Source organism: Grus americana, chromosome 3 (assembly GCF_028858705.1).
Source record: "Grus americana isolate bGruAme1 chromosome 3, bGruAme1.mat, whole genome shotgun sequence".
In the NCBI taxonomy this organism is placed as follows: Eukaryota; Metazoa; Chordata; class Aves; order Gruiformes; family Gruidae; genus Grus; species Grus americana.
This window is the reverse complement of record NC_072854.1, coordinates 110,276,901-110,293,963: the sequence shown is the minus strand read 5'-3', so window position 1 is coordinate 110,293,963 and position 17,063 is coordinate 110,276,901. Positions and strand designations below refer to the sequence as shown.

The 17,063-nt window shown below is 33.2% G+C and overlaps 1 protein-coding gene and 1 long non-coding RNA gene across 23 annotated transcripts in view; one reads left to right on the top strand and one right to left on the bottom strand.

The window, feature by feature from the left end:
• The window catches only part of LOC129204533 (uncharacterized), a 43,932-nt gene extending 27,225 nt beyond the window's left edge, over positions 1–16,707 (bottom strand). For all 3 annotated transcript variants that reach the window (XR_008576429.1, XR_008576430.1, XR_008576431.1), the window contains exons 1-2: positions 16,574–16,707; positions 7,269–7,422 (exon numbers count right to left, since the gene is read on the bottom strand). This is a non-coding gene — a long non-coding RNA (uncharacterized LOC129204533). The remainder of the gene's footprint in view (positions 1–7,268; positions 7,423–16,573) is intronic.
• The window catches only part of NRXN1 (neurexin 1), a 735,823-nt gene that overhangs the window by 42,633 nt on the left and 676,127 nt on the right, over positions 1–17,063 (top strand). The window lies entirely within an intron of this gene.

The following is a 17,063-nucleotide window of genomic DNA, read 5'->3' as shown; positions in this document are numbered from 1 at the left end:
TATAATGTACGTATGCATACAAAACCACAATTCAGGCTTCTGGGTTACAGCCATGTTATGAAAATTCGTGTTACTCATGGGAGTATTTTACTTCTACAAGCAAATTCAGATGCTTTAGAATAATTTTAGAAATTTCTTTACACATTATTAAATGAAAATTACAGAAAATATGGAAAATCAGAAATGTGGAAAAAATGTTTATAGGTACATTATTTTGAAAATCTTAATCCCTTATATCTCTAATGATTTTCTTAACTTACTGCTCTTACCTTGCTAAAAAGCTAGTTCTGCAATTAAACAAGTTTGCATTGAGACTTAAGGTCACCTTTTTAATCAACTGAGCTTTTCAAATTATTTCAGGTGGTAATTCTCAGACTGTCCACAGCATCTTCCAGGTGATTTATCGTAGAACCATAGAATGGTTTGGGTTGGAAGAGACCTTACAGACCATCTAGTTCCAACCCCCCAGCTGCAGGCTGGGACACCCTCCACTAGACCACATTGCTCAAAGCCTCATCCAACCTGGTCTTAAACACTTCCAGGGATGGGGCATCCACAACCTCTCTGGGCAACCTGTTCCAGTGCCTCACCACCCTCACAGTGAAGAATTTTATCCTAATATCTAATCTAAATCTAAAGGGATATTTCTATTTTATTCTGCTACTGTGGTAAAACACTTGGTTAGATTCCAAACATTATAATTAAAGAATGCATTTCCAGACATTTTTTTCCATTAAACCAATAATCTTTCTTCATCTATTGCAGCTGTTTCATATCTTCTGATTTTTTTCAAAGTTTTTATACATATCTTTTACACTATGAGTAAAAGTTAGGTAGTAATCATATTTTTTAACTATTAGGAGAAATAGAATAAGGAAAAGAGTCTTGAACGCTCATATAGTTTTCAGTAAGGGATTTTATAGTCATATTCTTTTTCCTTAGAGAAGTTTATTTAGTTAGGAATAGTCTTGAATATGGCTGCTTATTTCACCTTGGAGACAGAAAACTGCTATGACTGCTTCATATCTAACCTACTTATTTGAATCAATGTATCTAAAGAGGTGAAAACCACTAGCGGATGAGGGAAGAAGGGTTGAGAAAACGGTGGCTGTGGGTGAGAGCCTTAAGCAATAAGATAGTTGCCGAAGGGAAAAAGTAATTGATCATTTGCACCTACCTGCTTAGCAAGTTTCCATTTTGCCTTCTGGGTTTCTCCCTCTATTCTGCTGAGTGTTATTTGTGGATAAATTTTAAATTAAGGAGATGTAAATGGTTAGTGCAGAGAAGAATTGGCTGTGTGGAGGAAAGCAAAGAATCTCTTGCAGGGATAATAAAAAGGTAAACTGTTATAATTTGAGAAAACAGTAATTGGCAAACAGGCTAGTGTTTAGTAGCACTGTTTTCAACTAGATCCTTTCAGAAGTGTTTTACTGCAAAGGTTATGAAAAAGGCTGAAGAGCTGCCTTGTCCAGGGCTGCACCCTCCTTCCTTACCTCTGGAAAGGAAACCTGGCAAGTGTCAGAGAGCAGAGTTTCACAGATCACTACCCATCAAGAGCCAGAGTGTACAAAGGAAGCAATGAAATACTTCCTTGTATTCTCTTAATTGTAGACCTTTTACCAAGAACACTAGTAGGCACCTGTTTTTGCTAAATTATCAATATTTATGATGATAACCAAAGTTACAAATGGTCATCAGAGGAGCAAACATGACAGGTCTGAAGACATCAGTTTAGAGAAGCTCGAGCACTTAAAAGCATTTAGTATTCTTTGATGTACCATTTTCTTGCTATCCATTCTCCTCTGTTACCCAGAAAATAGGAAAGGCCTAGAATTCACTACACAAATCATAATAATGCACTTAATTTGATTCACTCCTGTATACATTTATATTATGTCCAGAGTAATCCTTGTTATTTTAGAACATTAATATTCTTCAAAGAAATCTGCCCCATCACAGTGAGTGACTGGCTGGGGTTAATGGCCCTTGGCACAGCTTCTCCTAGTTGGTCATTAATCTCCAGGAAATGACCTGTGCCTTGTTATTGCTTAATTAGCAACCTCTTCTATCTAAACAAGTGACATATGACCTGAAATAACAATGTACACAGCAGTGGTCATTTTCTCTGAGTGTTTGAGCTACACCATAGATTCTGTGCAAGTAAATCAAGGCATGGGAAGTACATATATATTCAAATAATGTGGGATGTAACACTAAAATAACGTTATGCAGATAAAATCATTAATAAATATCTTTTCTTAGGTTTCTAGAATGTCACTACTTTAAATCAGTGACTAACCTAATGCCTAATATTTAAAATGAGAAAAGCTGTGTTTGCCTTATTTCTCATACAATTCAGTGTTCCATATTTCTAATTGATACTGCCATTATATTTTCAGTCTGTCAGTGGTTAGCCATGGTTTTAATCACCGCAGGATCTGTATAAATGCACACACAAAAACCCAGAGCACATTCCTACATGGAATATAAACTCACATTTTTGCTTAGAGGCTGGGTCATGAGAATCTACTCTGCACTCTTGGCCATTAACTTCTCCTCTCTGTGCTTTGCTTCCTTTCTCCATCCTTTGTCTACTTACTAATTGCTTCTTTTGATTGTAACCCCTTATAACAGACATTAACTCTTTCTAAGTGCATGTACAGTACTTAGTCCACATAGGATTTTTGCACAGTCCTGGAATATTCTGTAGAGAGACGATGCAGTACAGCATCAAGGGAACTTTTAGAATTTGAAAGCAGACTTTCGTCTTTGCAGTAGACTTTATAAATGAAGGATAAATGTTTTATTTGTTTAAGGTAGAATATAAGTATGAATGGTCTGTTAATATATCAATTTTCATCTTCTAAAATTTCATATTGCTTGCTAGTAAAATCTCAGCTCATCTGAGACTTTTCCATGTGAAAGAGCAGTGAACATTATACAAGTGAAATCTTGACTGTTTTCTTTTTCTGGTTTTGGGGGGGGGGTTTTGGATAAAAACTTTCATATTAGGTGTTCATCATCAGTATAATTCAAACTCTGTTGGAATCAATGGAGATAGGTCCAATGACTTAAAAGGGCTCAGGTTCATGGAAATTATTTTGTAAATATAATAGTTATGGACTCTGTTATCAAAAAGAAAATTAGATTACTTGGGTCACAAGTTGGAGAAACTCCATAAATGCGGATGGTTCAGCACATGTAGAGTTTGAGTCCTGTTTCAGTAGTAATTTTTGACACATTTTTTTGGAACCATCAAATGGCAGCCCAGCTGTTCTACTTTGCTCTGTAATACCACTGAAAGTCCAACTATCCTAATCTACATACACTATTGCCAATGCCCATCTGCTTGTAATGCTGATAAGTAGCTGAAAAAAATGGGGACAGAACAAGTAGAAATCTTAATAAGCTCATTTTAGCTGCACTACTGGATTTTGTGAGCTTCCATGTATGTTAAATAAAATAGGTATTATGCACTTGTCCAGGTTTAGCACAACATGGTAGTAACAGAAAAATTGTGGAACCTAAAGTGGAAGCTAGTGTTGTCCTAAGCATGTACTGAGCCATTTAGTAGCTGTGCATAATTTATCTTAATTCAAACTGTGAATAAGATTTTCAGCTAATTTGAACTAGTGGACTTCTGTTGCTGATTGGCCTTCAAAATCTGTTTTCCATTGACTCATCTATTTATTTATGTGTAAAAAAAAAAAAAAAAATCCGTTTCCTTTAACTAAAGAACTATCAGAAACACTCAACATAAAAGTTTCTGAAAACCACCTGAGCATGTTCTTCTGAAATCTATAAAACTTCTGCTAACTTAAATAAAGAGCTAGCAAGACCAAATTCACCTCATAGCTGAGGACATACGTAAGTAGTTTTGGTCCAAACCAACAAACATTTGAGAAAGTTATAAATTAATAAAACCCTGTAGATTTTATAGGAAAATACACGCAACAAAAATGCATTCATAATTTACGGTATTCTATGAATGCCATGGGAGTAATTGTTTCCTTTAAGTACTTGGCAAACACTTCTAGTATCCATTCAAAAAAGTAATTTTCCACTCATAGAACAACTTCTTGTAAGCACTCATGGAAAGAACAGCCAGCAATACAATGCCTTCTCTGCAGTTCTCCCTGGCTGCAGTCATGTAGTCAGGGCAGAAACTTTGAACGCAGAAGAAATGAACAGCTGGTATCAAATCCACAATTAGATGTGGAAAGATCATCTTCTCATGAGAGCAGAAGTTCATGGTTATTATTTTGTCATAGTTTTCTGGTTTGCCTCTCTAAGAGAAACCCTTTTGTAGTTTGAGGGAAAGTTCTGCAATCTTCTTAAAATGAAATAAATTTGCAACCTTATAAGAGATTCAGATGACAGACAAAATCACCTATTTTTAATCTCTGTGTGTACTGCAGTGCTGCCTTTTCTGTAACTAAATAAATTGTACTTTATGGACTGGACAAGCCTTGTTAGTTAAATAGGTCAGCTGGCTTCAGTGCCAAAAGCTGCAGGATTTCAAGTGTTTTAAGAAAATACTTACATTATCTGTAAAATATTTCAATTATATACATGTGCATATATGTGCACCTAATTACTAAGTAATATGGATCTATTCAGTAAGTAAGGGAATATAGATGCAGCTGAACAAACAGATAATAGTTTACTCAACCATGCCTGCAACTATGGTGTATTTGTCTCCTATTCATGTAGTTTCAGCTTGCTGCTTGTCTGTATGATGTATTGATTAGAATCTTCTTTCTGTTCTAGAAAGTGCTAAATTTTCAGTACACTACTGTTAGATTCTTTTTACTGTTAGATTCTGTTAAGTATCAAAAATATAAATTCACATCACAGAATGTAAATTCATTAAAATATTTATTCATAATTCTTAGTATTGGTATTGCAATAGAATTTAGCTGTCACCTTGATGCTGTCTTGGTTTTGGGTTTGTAGAAGCTAAAAGATTATTCTAACAGCATTTCTCTTAAAGATGAATTTGGTATTTACCTTGCATCTCCATATTTACGATATATCTAAAGTTCAGTGAAATGGGATTTAAGAAGTTCTGCATGATTTTGCAGAGTTGTTGACACTTTTTCATCAGAGCATAGATACTTTTCTCTCTGAAGAAGCACAAAATGCAACAAGATTCTACATCATTTTTGCTATATTCAATATACTGTGTAAATTAATTGATAGAAGTGGGCTTGTCATCATAACAAACAGAAAAATTGCCCACATCCAGGTATACTATATCTACAGCTGGTTTTGGTTTTGGTTTTTTTTTTATAGTCAGAAATGTATACAGCTGTCACTTTTATGCATCAGATAGGCTTGGGCTCAGGGGAGAAAAAAGATATTGGACAGCTGTGTTCAATTACCAATATCGATTCATTATAAATAAGTAAATACTTGTACATGCATAGAATGTAGCTGATCAATACAATTCTTCATCAATACTTTTGTCTGTAGCTACACAGCTTACATTTTGCAGAAAGACGGTTTTAAATTCACTTTTAGTTGTGGTTGCCTTCTTTTTTGCCAAACAAAATGGCACAGAGAAATTGTGCATTTCTGATTGGATATCCATTATATCCAGCCTTTGAGAAGAATATTAAGGATGAATGTTGTATTTTCTGCTCCATGTTTGTTACTTCTTTCAGATCAACCTTGCCTCTCAATATTAAACCCACATTCAGATTAGCTTCATGCAAAGCATATCAGTTATACTCTTTCACTTCATCAGTGCTTTGATACTTCTTGAAGTTTTAAGAACTTCTGCAATTTAGTCCGCTTTTTGGGAAACCATGTATTTTGAATGGTACTAGAAAGTAGAGACAATTTTTTATTTGTAGTTTTAAAATTCTGTTTCTTCTGATGCAAAATTATGTACTAGGCAAGACAATGTAGTTGTTATATAGATATGGGAAAAGAAGTGTTTTCCTGTCAGAAAATGTTTTATATAATCTGATGAAGTAACATTAACAATACAAAAGTTGTTGTCCAAAAGATCTTAAGGACATGTGGCTATAATGTGAGGGGAAGAACTGAGACAGAAATATTCTTCTGTGTTTATCTACAAATCGAATAGAAATTAATCCACCAGAAAGCAAAAAGAAAAAGAAAAGCATGAGATAAAACCATGTCTTAAGCTCAGAAACACAAAAGATAGAAATAGCACAAGGCTTTTTTCTATCCATTGGTTAACTTTTTGAAAAATGGATCAGAAGTGTATAGGCATGCATACTGCTGCCTTATGCAGATGAATTATCAAAATGCTATGTGCCAGTTTAATTAATTAGCGATCTAACAAATCTTTCTGCAGACACATGCACAAGACATTCTCTAAAATGCTTTTTGATATTTAAAGATTAAGTAATTGGACTTGATGATCTTAATGGTCTTTTCCCAACGAAATGATTCCATGATTTATCATTTGTATAAGTACTTCTAGAATATCAAGTAAAAACATTTAAAATCATTATTTTTAATAAATGTTTTCATCAGTGGGACTTTATTTTCAAAGATGACAGCTGGACGAGACAAATTCCTTATACACCAGATACAGTGGTAACTAATCCTATAACTTTGTAGTTATTAGATACTGTGTATAATTGGATCATAAGGTTGTGGTTAACTCATTTGGAAAAATTAGCAAAGCCATAATTACTCACTAAAAATGTGAACATCTCTTAAGTATACACTAATCAAGGATATGTATGATATGCACAAGGATATGCATTACTGTACCACACACTTTATATGATTTAATGGATATTTGGCATTATTTTATACGACAAACTGTGAAGCAGAACTTTTGCAGCATTGTGAATACACTACGCTTAAACCTCTTGGGATCTTCTTAGTCTCCATTTGAATAGTTTTGATTACATTAGAAAGAATTCCTTCCACTTGTCACATATTCTAAAAATGTCGGTATTATATTTTTTGCAATTGCATATGTAATTGCATATTTTAGAGTACTGTAGATTAACAATTCTGTATAATTTGAAATTTTTCTCACTGGAGATCATAAGCTCTGTTTAAGTTTTAATTAATTACTTTATTATCCCTTGTCGCATTCTCACCGTACACATGGAATACGGCTAAGTGTTGCAACTGCAAGTCTACCTCTGTTATTCAGTTTTTGTTGCTAAATTTAAAAGCTTTTTCTTCTTTTATTTGCACTGATGGTATAAAAAAAGAGCAGCTCCACTGCTTAACAGTTGAGTTAAGGCAATGTCCAAAGAGTTTTAGGAACTTACCCAAAATCTGTTGAAGTCAGGGAATTTCAGGAGGCTTTGGATAAAAAGTGGAAGTGAAGAGGAGCGTGTATCTTTCTTCCATGTTGTCATGTGTTGTGTATAGTTTCTTTATTTTTCTCATTTGATTTTTGTCCTCAACGAATACCGCTTTCACCTAGAGTGAGAAATGAGCCATAATTATTTTAATTGGTTTCTAATTCATTAAATCTGTTGAATGCTGAGTCCCATTTTAATAAGCACCAAAACCAGACAAAATGATAATATTTCGACCAAGACAAACAGGAGAAGAGAAATAGTTAGTAAAAGAGAAAGCCAGAACAGATGTAACAAATTGTTACTAGATATCCTTCTCTATAATTATTCAGTTAATGTTTAACTACTAAAAAACCCCATTATGATAAATAAATGTAATTACAAGAAAAGGAAAAATTCTCTGTTTATTGCCAAGCAACAATTCCCATTTCTATCTACAACTTTTGTTTTATGTTTTGGGTGAAGAAAAATCATGAATGGTAAACAGCAATATTGAATAATCAATTAAATGGAAGTACCTTGACTATTTATTGTTAGCCTGTTTTTCTCAAGCATACCTCTTGCCAACCAAGAAAATTTTCTTGAATACTTAAGTAACACCTAGTACATTTAAAATAACTCTAGAGAGTTTGGTATACCTTCTATTACTGTAGCATCAGAGCTTCTCAAATGAACTAAAGAAAGCAATTTATGGATTATGGATTTTGGTTAAAGTAAGCAATTTAGTGGCCTTTTTTTTCTTTTTTTCTAGCAATGAATACAATAGTCTTTAGCTAGCTCAAATACTTGCTAGCATCCTCTAACGCTCTTCCTTACAGTCCGAACATCAGATGGAAAAGTCATTTCTCCTGAACAAATTCATGCAAGATTTTTTAAGGTGAGGACAACTAGTCCAGAGAGACATTGTTCAATAGCAATCCAAAACAGAACATGATTTAGCAGGACAGAAGTTAAGCTTTTAGGCTGGTGTTTTGTGAACAATTTGAATCTTTTCCAACTCATGAGCCCATAATAAGAGAAATTAATTAGGAAATGCCAGGTTGTTAAAAAGATATATAGAAATATATATCTTTTATGTATATATAAAACAAGTGTTAATAACTTTCATAAATCTATCTGTCTCCCCATGTGCATACTAATGGAGAAAGCATGGTTGACTACCAAGCCACTTCTAAGATAATTTTTTTTTTCTTGGTGCACCTACAAAATAGGATGTCCTGCTGCAAAAAAGATTCCAAGTATGTGAAATACAATTATAAGCTACAGCCATCACATACTGATGAATGAAATGGTTAAGGGAAAAATATTTTCAGGGTACATCCATCTTTCCCACTAACATGCTCTCTGTTTTTTCAAGACAGCTTCAGCCACTTGATATCTATGCAGATGCTCATCTTAGAAAAAGAGCAGTGTGAACAGTGCAGTTGTGAACTGACATGAGGCGAGGTGAAGTGGATGTAATTTCTGTACTTTATCTCATGGCATCTTACTAGATTCCCAGTGGCTTGCTACAGACATTAAAAATGGTAGGAAAAAACTGAGATTGCTTCTAAGCAGCCTAGAAAAAGATTTTTGATTCCACTGTAGAATAAGAAAGTGCTGAAATAAATTAATTTGTGAATTTCATGCTGACTGATATTACTGCATGTAATAGACTATTTTAATTACATCCTGGGATGATGTAGACTATTAAATAAAAATGTTAACATCTTCCTAGCAACAAAAGCTAAAACCACGTACAAATAAATGTGAGATCTTGATCATGGAGACTCTTGGCTATTAAGGTTGTCTGCAGCTTTACGTCTAAATCACTGAGGATTATAAGTGTCTGTGAGTCTTTGTTTATACAACACTCTCAGTTGTCAGGTATGGAATTACTCACAAATGTTTTAACTTCTGAAATGTAAGTTTAAGAATTGTATGGAATGTTCTTGAAGAAGATAGATTTCTGCTAACTAACATAAAGGTGAAGAAAACACATTTGGGAAGCTTAAACAGATACTGTCATCATATGACTGTAGGGAAAATCTTCATCAAAGCCCATTAAATGTTAGCTATGAATCTAACTTTATTTCAGTTCTGCAGCTCATGATACTATCTGCTGAAAGCCTACTAAAATTGAGATAATTTTTAGCAGCAAATACTCTTTATTTAGGAAACTAGCATATTTAAGACCAAAGTCTGGCTCATGTTAACCTAATGGTAATCTGATTTAAATGATCACACTTTGTTCACTATAAATCAAGTTATGAACATTTTTAACCGAATACATGGTATGAACTTATCATGGAACTCACATTCTGATGGCACTTGCAATAGATTTGCAAAAAAAAAAAAAAATTTTCACCACAGAATGATCCAAAAATACAGAAGGAGCTTGATTCTGATCTCAAAATAGTTTTGAAATACCATGTACCCTTGAAAAGCAATAAATATCTTTTTTCTTTTCCCCAAAAATGTGACATAAATGAAAATGAATGCATCTTTAGCTCATATAAACTGGCATAGGCCTATTGACTTCAGTGAAGCAGTACAATATCTGGCCTTCAAATACAAACAAATCTCAACTGTCACATACAGTTATTGTGCTAATTTAAAATAAGCAATGAAATACTGTCATTTACAGATGGTGATACAGTTTTTTTTAAAATTAGTTCTGATAAATGACATATATACAGGGAGATGGGATTTTTCCCAGACGCATCATTTCAGTTGTCATATACATCTTTTAAAAGTTCTACTATCACCAGTGTTTATCTGGCTCAACTATCTCATCATATTATTTTGATTATTGCAGAGCTGCTTTCAGCTGAACATAAATATTATCGTGTGCCAATATATTCATGCTGGCAGAAACCTTGCATGCAAAGGAGCCAGAAATATAGAAAGGTCCAAGACTGTTAATTTTTAGAGGCATTCATGAAAATTCTGTTTAATAAGGGAACAATATAACATATGCAATAGGTAGATCATCCCCACACCTACTTCCTATTTATTCCATACTTATACTGCCTTCACCATTGTAGATATAATAACTTGTAATTTATGTACTATCAATTTAGCAATAAAGTCAAGCCCCAAGTAAACACACAGAACAGTTTACAACATATTTAAAAATGTTAATCAAACATCGTAGATATGTTGGCATATAAAAATGGGCTGAATATTGACAGAGCTTATGAAATATGTTAGTTTCATCTGTGTATGTAAAAATATATTTAAAATACATTATCGTATAATTAAAAGTTGTACAATAAAATTGTGTAATAGAAACTGTACTTTTAGGGAGGACACTATGAAGAGCAAAATAGCCTCTTTATGGCTTTAGCAGAACCTGGAAAGAAATCTGAATACGTGCCACGGGGGTACAGTGTTTTGAAGAGGTAGTGTTTTGTAAAAGAAACTGAATTATAAGTGAGATACTGTGTTTGAATAGCTGGAATAAAAGGTTTGTCCATTGTCGAAAGTCTATGAAAGTCCTGGTTATACTGTAAGTTTGACTAATGAAAATTTTTAAGGCTGGAAAACTAAGCAATAGCAAGAAAAGTAAAGTTCTCTGGCATATGCAGACTATAAAGTAGTATGTGATAAACTTTGTTTAGGATATTTAAAATTGTTTGCTGATGAACAGACCTGGAGAAAAAAAAGTTACATCTCAAATTAGAGCATTACCAGATTGTTTCTCTGACAGTTTAATGGGCTAATTGACAGATGCCTGGTTTTTGTTTATCTTAGTAGCCAAGCCTGAGTATTCTCAGAAAAAAAGATAGAAAGCTATAGATTAGCTCTATCAGATTTTAGCCATTACAGATAATTCAGTGTTACAAGCTACCATGGAAGAATATTTTTGACCTAGAAATCTATAAAAGAAGATTTAAGTTAAGGCTGTGATACACTGCAGTAGAAAATGAGAAACAAAATTTATACATTTCAATCACATTTCTTCACTGAAAGTATCAAACTTGGGAATGCAGAAGTGGCAATAGAAATGGAAATGAAGGCAAACCTACTGATCTTGAAATTATTCAAGTGTGGCAAGTTTGTCAGTTTTACAGCAGACCTTCCAGAAGTGTTTACAATGCTAATACATTTATATAAAGAAAAACTTGTAATTTTAAAAGCTGCTGAGTCACATTTTGCCTTCACTGAAGTGGAGCCATCAGTCGCCAATACAGACACACTGCACAGCGTAATGTGAAATTAGAAATCAGCTGGACACATCCACATGTGTCCAGGCAGGACAATTGTTAATCAACATGTCAAACAGCTGTTAAGAAGAGAATGCTATTCCTATTTCATAAGAAAAAGCTGGAAATTGTTCTTCCTAGTAAACATGCTTTTCACAAGTCAATGTGAGGAGAGTTGCATTAGATCTATTACCGTGCTTTTTTAGAAAATCATGGAATGGAGTAAAAGTAAAACTTAAAAGAAACCTTAACCTCTTTGCAGCGTACTAGCAGCGTTCCAAAACAATACTGTGGTCAAACAAGAGATTCTCTATAAAAAAGTAAAGCTTAAAGCATGACAATTTATAGCCATATGACATGAGCAGAATTACTCAGCCAAAACAATTGAAAGCTTTTTTTTTTCCTGTTAAATTAGCAGAGTTCTGTTAATTCTTCAAGAAAAGAAAAGGAATCAATTATCTGATTTTTTAAATTTGAGATATTTAGGAAAGTCACTGAAACTCCAAAGATAAATATTTCATCTCACATTAGAAATGCATAAGCACTGGATCTGGAAATATGAGGCTTAACCTATTACAAATGCTCTGGCTGAAGAAGCTATTCTAAAATACCCCACTCATTCATAAATCAGTGTTAGAAATAAAAGCACTTTACAATCTCCTCAGGTGTATAACATAAAATCAATCTTTTTTTGTGAAAAAATATTGCAATGCATTTTCTTGTGGAGTATTATAGCATATATTATGCTGTAACTGGACTAAGACATTCTTACTCTGACTAATTGCTATAAAAGCATCCTGGTCTCTTGCACTGTACTTGAGAAATTTATATGAAGCAAAATAGAAATTTATAAAAGTTGGAACTGTCAGTATTTAAATATCAATTTAATTATGATCTATGAAACTAACTGGACAATTAAAGCAGGAAGAGAAAGTACAAAACAAAGTACATAATAGATGTTTAAATATATCTTGTTTTAAAATTAACAGTGTTCAGAAAAATCATGCCTTGTTATACAATTATAGGCCAATTGAAGGCACAAGATCATCTTCAGTACTAATGTTTGGTACTCAAAAAATCATCGTATACTGCAATATGGTAAAATCCTACAGTTATGTCTTTTATGATCTAAGCATTAAACTTAAAAAAAAATGTTAGTAATACTTACTCTTCTACTGTAAGGTCACAAGGGCTCTTAGGTTTTAAAAAAGAGGAAAAATAAGAGTACTGTCACCTGTCAGTACAGTCTTTGGCAAATTTTCTGATGCTTATCTAAAAGTTCCCAAATACACTTCCTTCAGCAGCATAGACGATGATCTGAATAATGCAGCCAAATCTTCTTATATTAGTCTTTGATTTCTGTGTTTTATTAATGTACTTTCAAGGGATGATGTAGGGGCAGGGTTGTGTTGTAATGATTTAAGCAGAAATAGTGTCTTTGGTATAGACTGTATATAAATTCAGAAGAAATGTAGGCAAATGAATGCCTACATTTTAATTCTTTTTTTCAGGTAAATGTCTCCATTTCTTTTATCAAGTACAAAGTGCACCATTTTTTGATTCTCATTTTCCAGTGAGAAAGTTGAAGTGTGAATGATTCAGGATTCCTGAACTGTAGAAACTTGAATAGAAAAAAGACATGTCCTGTATTTTATTTACCAATTTTATTTGTGTGTTTTCATAGTAACTGGCTAAATGGTATGTCTTAGTACTCTGCTATTTCTTTTTCTTTCTTCCATTATTTTACAAGTCAAAATAGTATCTATAGTCTATGTCATTCATGGAATAAAAATGCCATTTAGCTCATTTTTGAGAGAATTTTCACAGCAAATAGGAAATATCTTCAGATTGGATCATACAGTTTTTTGTTTCATTCATAGCAGTAGTGTCACAGTTTCACACTGTGTATTGGCAGAATTTTTCACTTTAAGAGAGTACCTACTTTATATAAATGGCAAGATAAGAGGCACAAACAGGATACAGTAAGTAGCCTGCAAAATCAAAAACAGCATTTAAGCAGGTAAATGAAAGTATAGACTCTCCTGTCAACTTTCTTTGTTGCTCTTGGTTCTTCTCTCCTCAAAACTTCGAATACTATCAATGCATAGAAGCCAGGAAAAAGATAAAGTCTCCTCATAAGTAAATGGAAGAGCCTGTAGGCATCGTAATTCTGGCATACACACTTCAGAGTCTGTGAACATGAAGGAAGTTTAGAAAATACTGTGTAGGGGATATTTTGAACAGGTCTTTAGGGTAGAAAGTGCTATTTGTTTGGAAAATGCTTCTAACTAATTGGATTGCTGAACAGCCATGCCAACTGGTAAAGTCTTACATATCTTAATGTAGCATTTGCAGAAGACTTAATCCTCTTGGTGCAGTTTCATCGAATTGAAAGGAGTAGAGCTTGTTAGGTATTTTTTAACAAGGCAATTTTTCATTAATAAGGTCAGTGGATTAAGTAGAAGTGATTGTTAAAGATGTATCTTAAAATTCAAGAAATCTTTGTTTGCAAGAAACCAGGCTAGAAAAAGTTTAATTCATTGTGTAGGTAACAATAAAATATTTGAACTACCCTTCTAATTGTGGGGATTTATGTCAACTTATTTACTTCTATTTCTATTATTTCTTAGAAAGTGATAATTATAAAAAGCCTTTTAAGGGTGATGGTATGAATTACTATATTTTCATAGACATTCATGAACTCTCATAACCATTAGCCATTTACCAGTAAGAGAATGTTTTCTCCAGATTTTACTGTGTTTCCTTTGTATTTACTCCTGTTTGTTTGTTTATTTTGTGGTGTTTTGTTTTGTTTTGTTTTGTTTTTTATTCTATGCTGAGATTTTCAAAATAACCACTACTGAATCTTTCCTGGTTCAGAAATTAACGTAATGGCCTGCACATGATTCCTCTCTGTGTGATACGAAGATGTAAACTGTCTGTGCACTGTATGAAGCTGTTTGCCTAGCATGTTCTTTTTCCATTGTCAGGTTTAACTTTCCCTTATCATTTAAAGTGACATACTTTAAGAAGCCATTTCCATTACTGTCAGTGATTCTAGTTTTATCCTTATGGCCAGATGCAAAACCCACTAAGGTCAATGAAAAATGCCCTTTGACTTCAGTGGTCCTTATATGAGATTGCTTGTCTTGAAATGTATTTTTGTAAAATAATACCTTGATTTATGTGTGAGTATTTTCAGTTATCTTTATTTGCCTTAGTAATTACAGTAAGTTGTAACTATTTGGGGGTTCATTTAACACCAAAGACCTAGCACTGATGTAGGAGTGATCTGGATTCTGTACTACTTTTGCATAACCAGAAATAAACATTATGTTGGAATTAATTAGGTTTCTGGAAAGACATTGAGACTGCAAAATTCATTCATGAATTTGCACAGATGAAACCAGAGGCGTAGCTCTGCATTATAACTATGTGCTGGTGTTAATGACTAGAAAGAGGAAAACCCTGCTCGTTTTTAAGATTGTAGGCTGTGTGCTGCTGGGCAGGCAATTAGAAAGGTACCTTCCTTCTTATGAACAAAACACAAGTGAAAATTAATTCATTGCAACAGGATCATGTCATTCGGTAATATATGAAAAATTGCTTAGAGTCTACACAAACTTTTAGTTCTTTTTTATATATGTCATTCCAGGTGTATATTTTAAAAGAAAAAAAAGTTACAAAAATGTAGGTAAACTCACCTTGCTTCCAGGTTTTGATGTATAAGCTTAAGTAGCCATGTAAATATTAAGTGACCTTACTGCAGTTTATACAGTTTCTGTATTCTTAGAACTGTAAGCAGGAGAAGAACTGAGCTGCTGTTTTTATCATCAGATAAATTAAATTAATGATAGCATTGATAAAGTTACAGTAGGCAGTAGATCATGTTAAATCATATTTCAAAGTAATGTATTATAAAAATCATATTACAGTTATACCTCTATGATTAAGGGCAAAAATTCTATTAATAAATAAAGTAAGAAAGGAAACACACTTTTTTTTGGCTTTATGATTACTCGTGTGTTCATAGTAGCTTATATAAAAAAGACTTATAGAAAAAGAGAGGTTTTATACATATATAGATAGATAAATAGTGAGCTTCATTGAAAACTCAATGCTGTATGTTATTTCTTTCACATGTATGACTGTTATAAAATGCCATCATATTAAACTAAGCTTTACTAATTTTCTGTGTATTCCTGGAACTGTAGCTAGAGCTGTAGCTAGATCGGTTTTTTGTTGAATGGAAGCAAAAGTGAAACTTTTGAGTTTTGTGAGGAACTTCAGGTTTTATCACTTATAGATAAAAAGTTGACGGGAACCAGCAGTACAGCTTTATAAAATAGCAAATGCTTCTGGTCCTCAGCAGGCTTCATGTCTGTGACAAACACTTTCATGGGAGCAATGATTATCTGAGACTTACTTTCACTTCAGCTTCCTCTCTGAGTTAGTTTCTACCAAAATTCAGTCATTTGACAGACACAGGAAAGGCAAGAGCCTCAAACCTATTACTGATACCTCTTCTTTCTCATGACATAGCTGCTTTTCTCTCTGTTCACCAGTATGATCACAGACTGCAGCACTTTTTAATGGTCATTGTACATATATTTTAAGTTATTCAAAAACCTCTTTTTATCTCTCAGCAGGTTTTTTCATAGTGCTAAAGATTCCATGGAAATTATTACCTTGTACTTTTTTTTTTTATGTTGTTGAACAAAACCACAAAAAAATAGAGAAAGAGAGAAATGTAAAGAAAGCAATCGTAAAGTTTGCTTTTAAAATTTTAGAAGTGGTTGCACCATCAAAATTATTTATTTATTGGATAAGGTCAAATATTTTTTAGGAACTAACACAGGGCAAGAAAAGATGAAATGCTAAACTTTACACATTATTTTGATTATGTGACAGTTTTCTGTCAATCCATATCCTCTCAAATTAGGTTTAAAAATCTACAATACCATTCGAATAATTCAAATTAACTTACAGTTCATGTTAGAATAAATCAGTTAAAAATTTAGTGAGAAAATATTTGGAACTACAGGTTTTCCTTGTTTACTTTTCATAATAAGAAAAAGATCTTACCTTTTTGCCTCAGTTTCTTCATTTGTTAAGTAGGCCAGATATGTGGATGGATTGCTGCTGGGTATTGCTCCTGAAAGATATTTAAATGCTCTGCAAACATTTGAAACTCCAGCTTTGACCTGATGAGAAAAAGGAAATTGTCCTTTGTACTTTCTGTAAAGGATTGTTGTTTTAATTTTGCAGAAGCTGTGTCTCAAGCTAGAGGCCAGGAACCTTATTTATTTCCCTCCCATTATTGTTCTGAAACCATAAGTATGTTGAAAAGAGGGAACTAAAAGCTTTTGCTAAGACTTTTCAGATGTTTGCAAAACAAAATTAACCTTTGACATTTTACTTAGGCTAAAAAATGAAAGATGTTTAATCTTTGTTGTTTAGAGTGCAGATGGTTGAAAAATTGTATTAATAACAAAAAAAGTATTTTACTGTTTGTAGTGCTGCCAGTGTGGGTACGACAAATAAAACCTAGGGAATTCAAACAGAGTAAGAAACA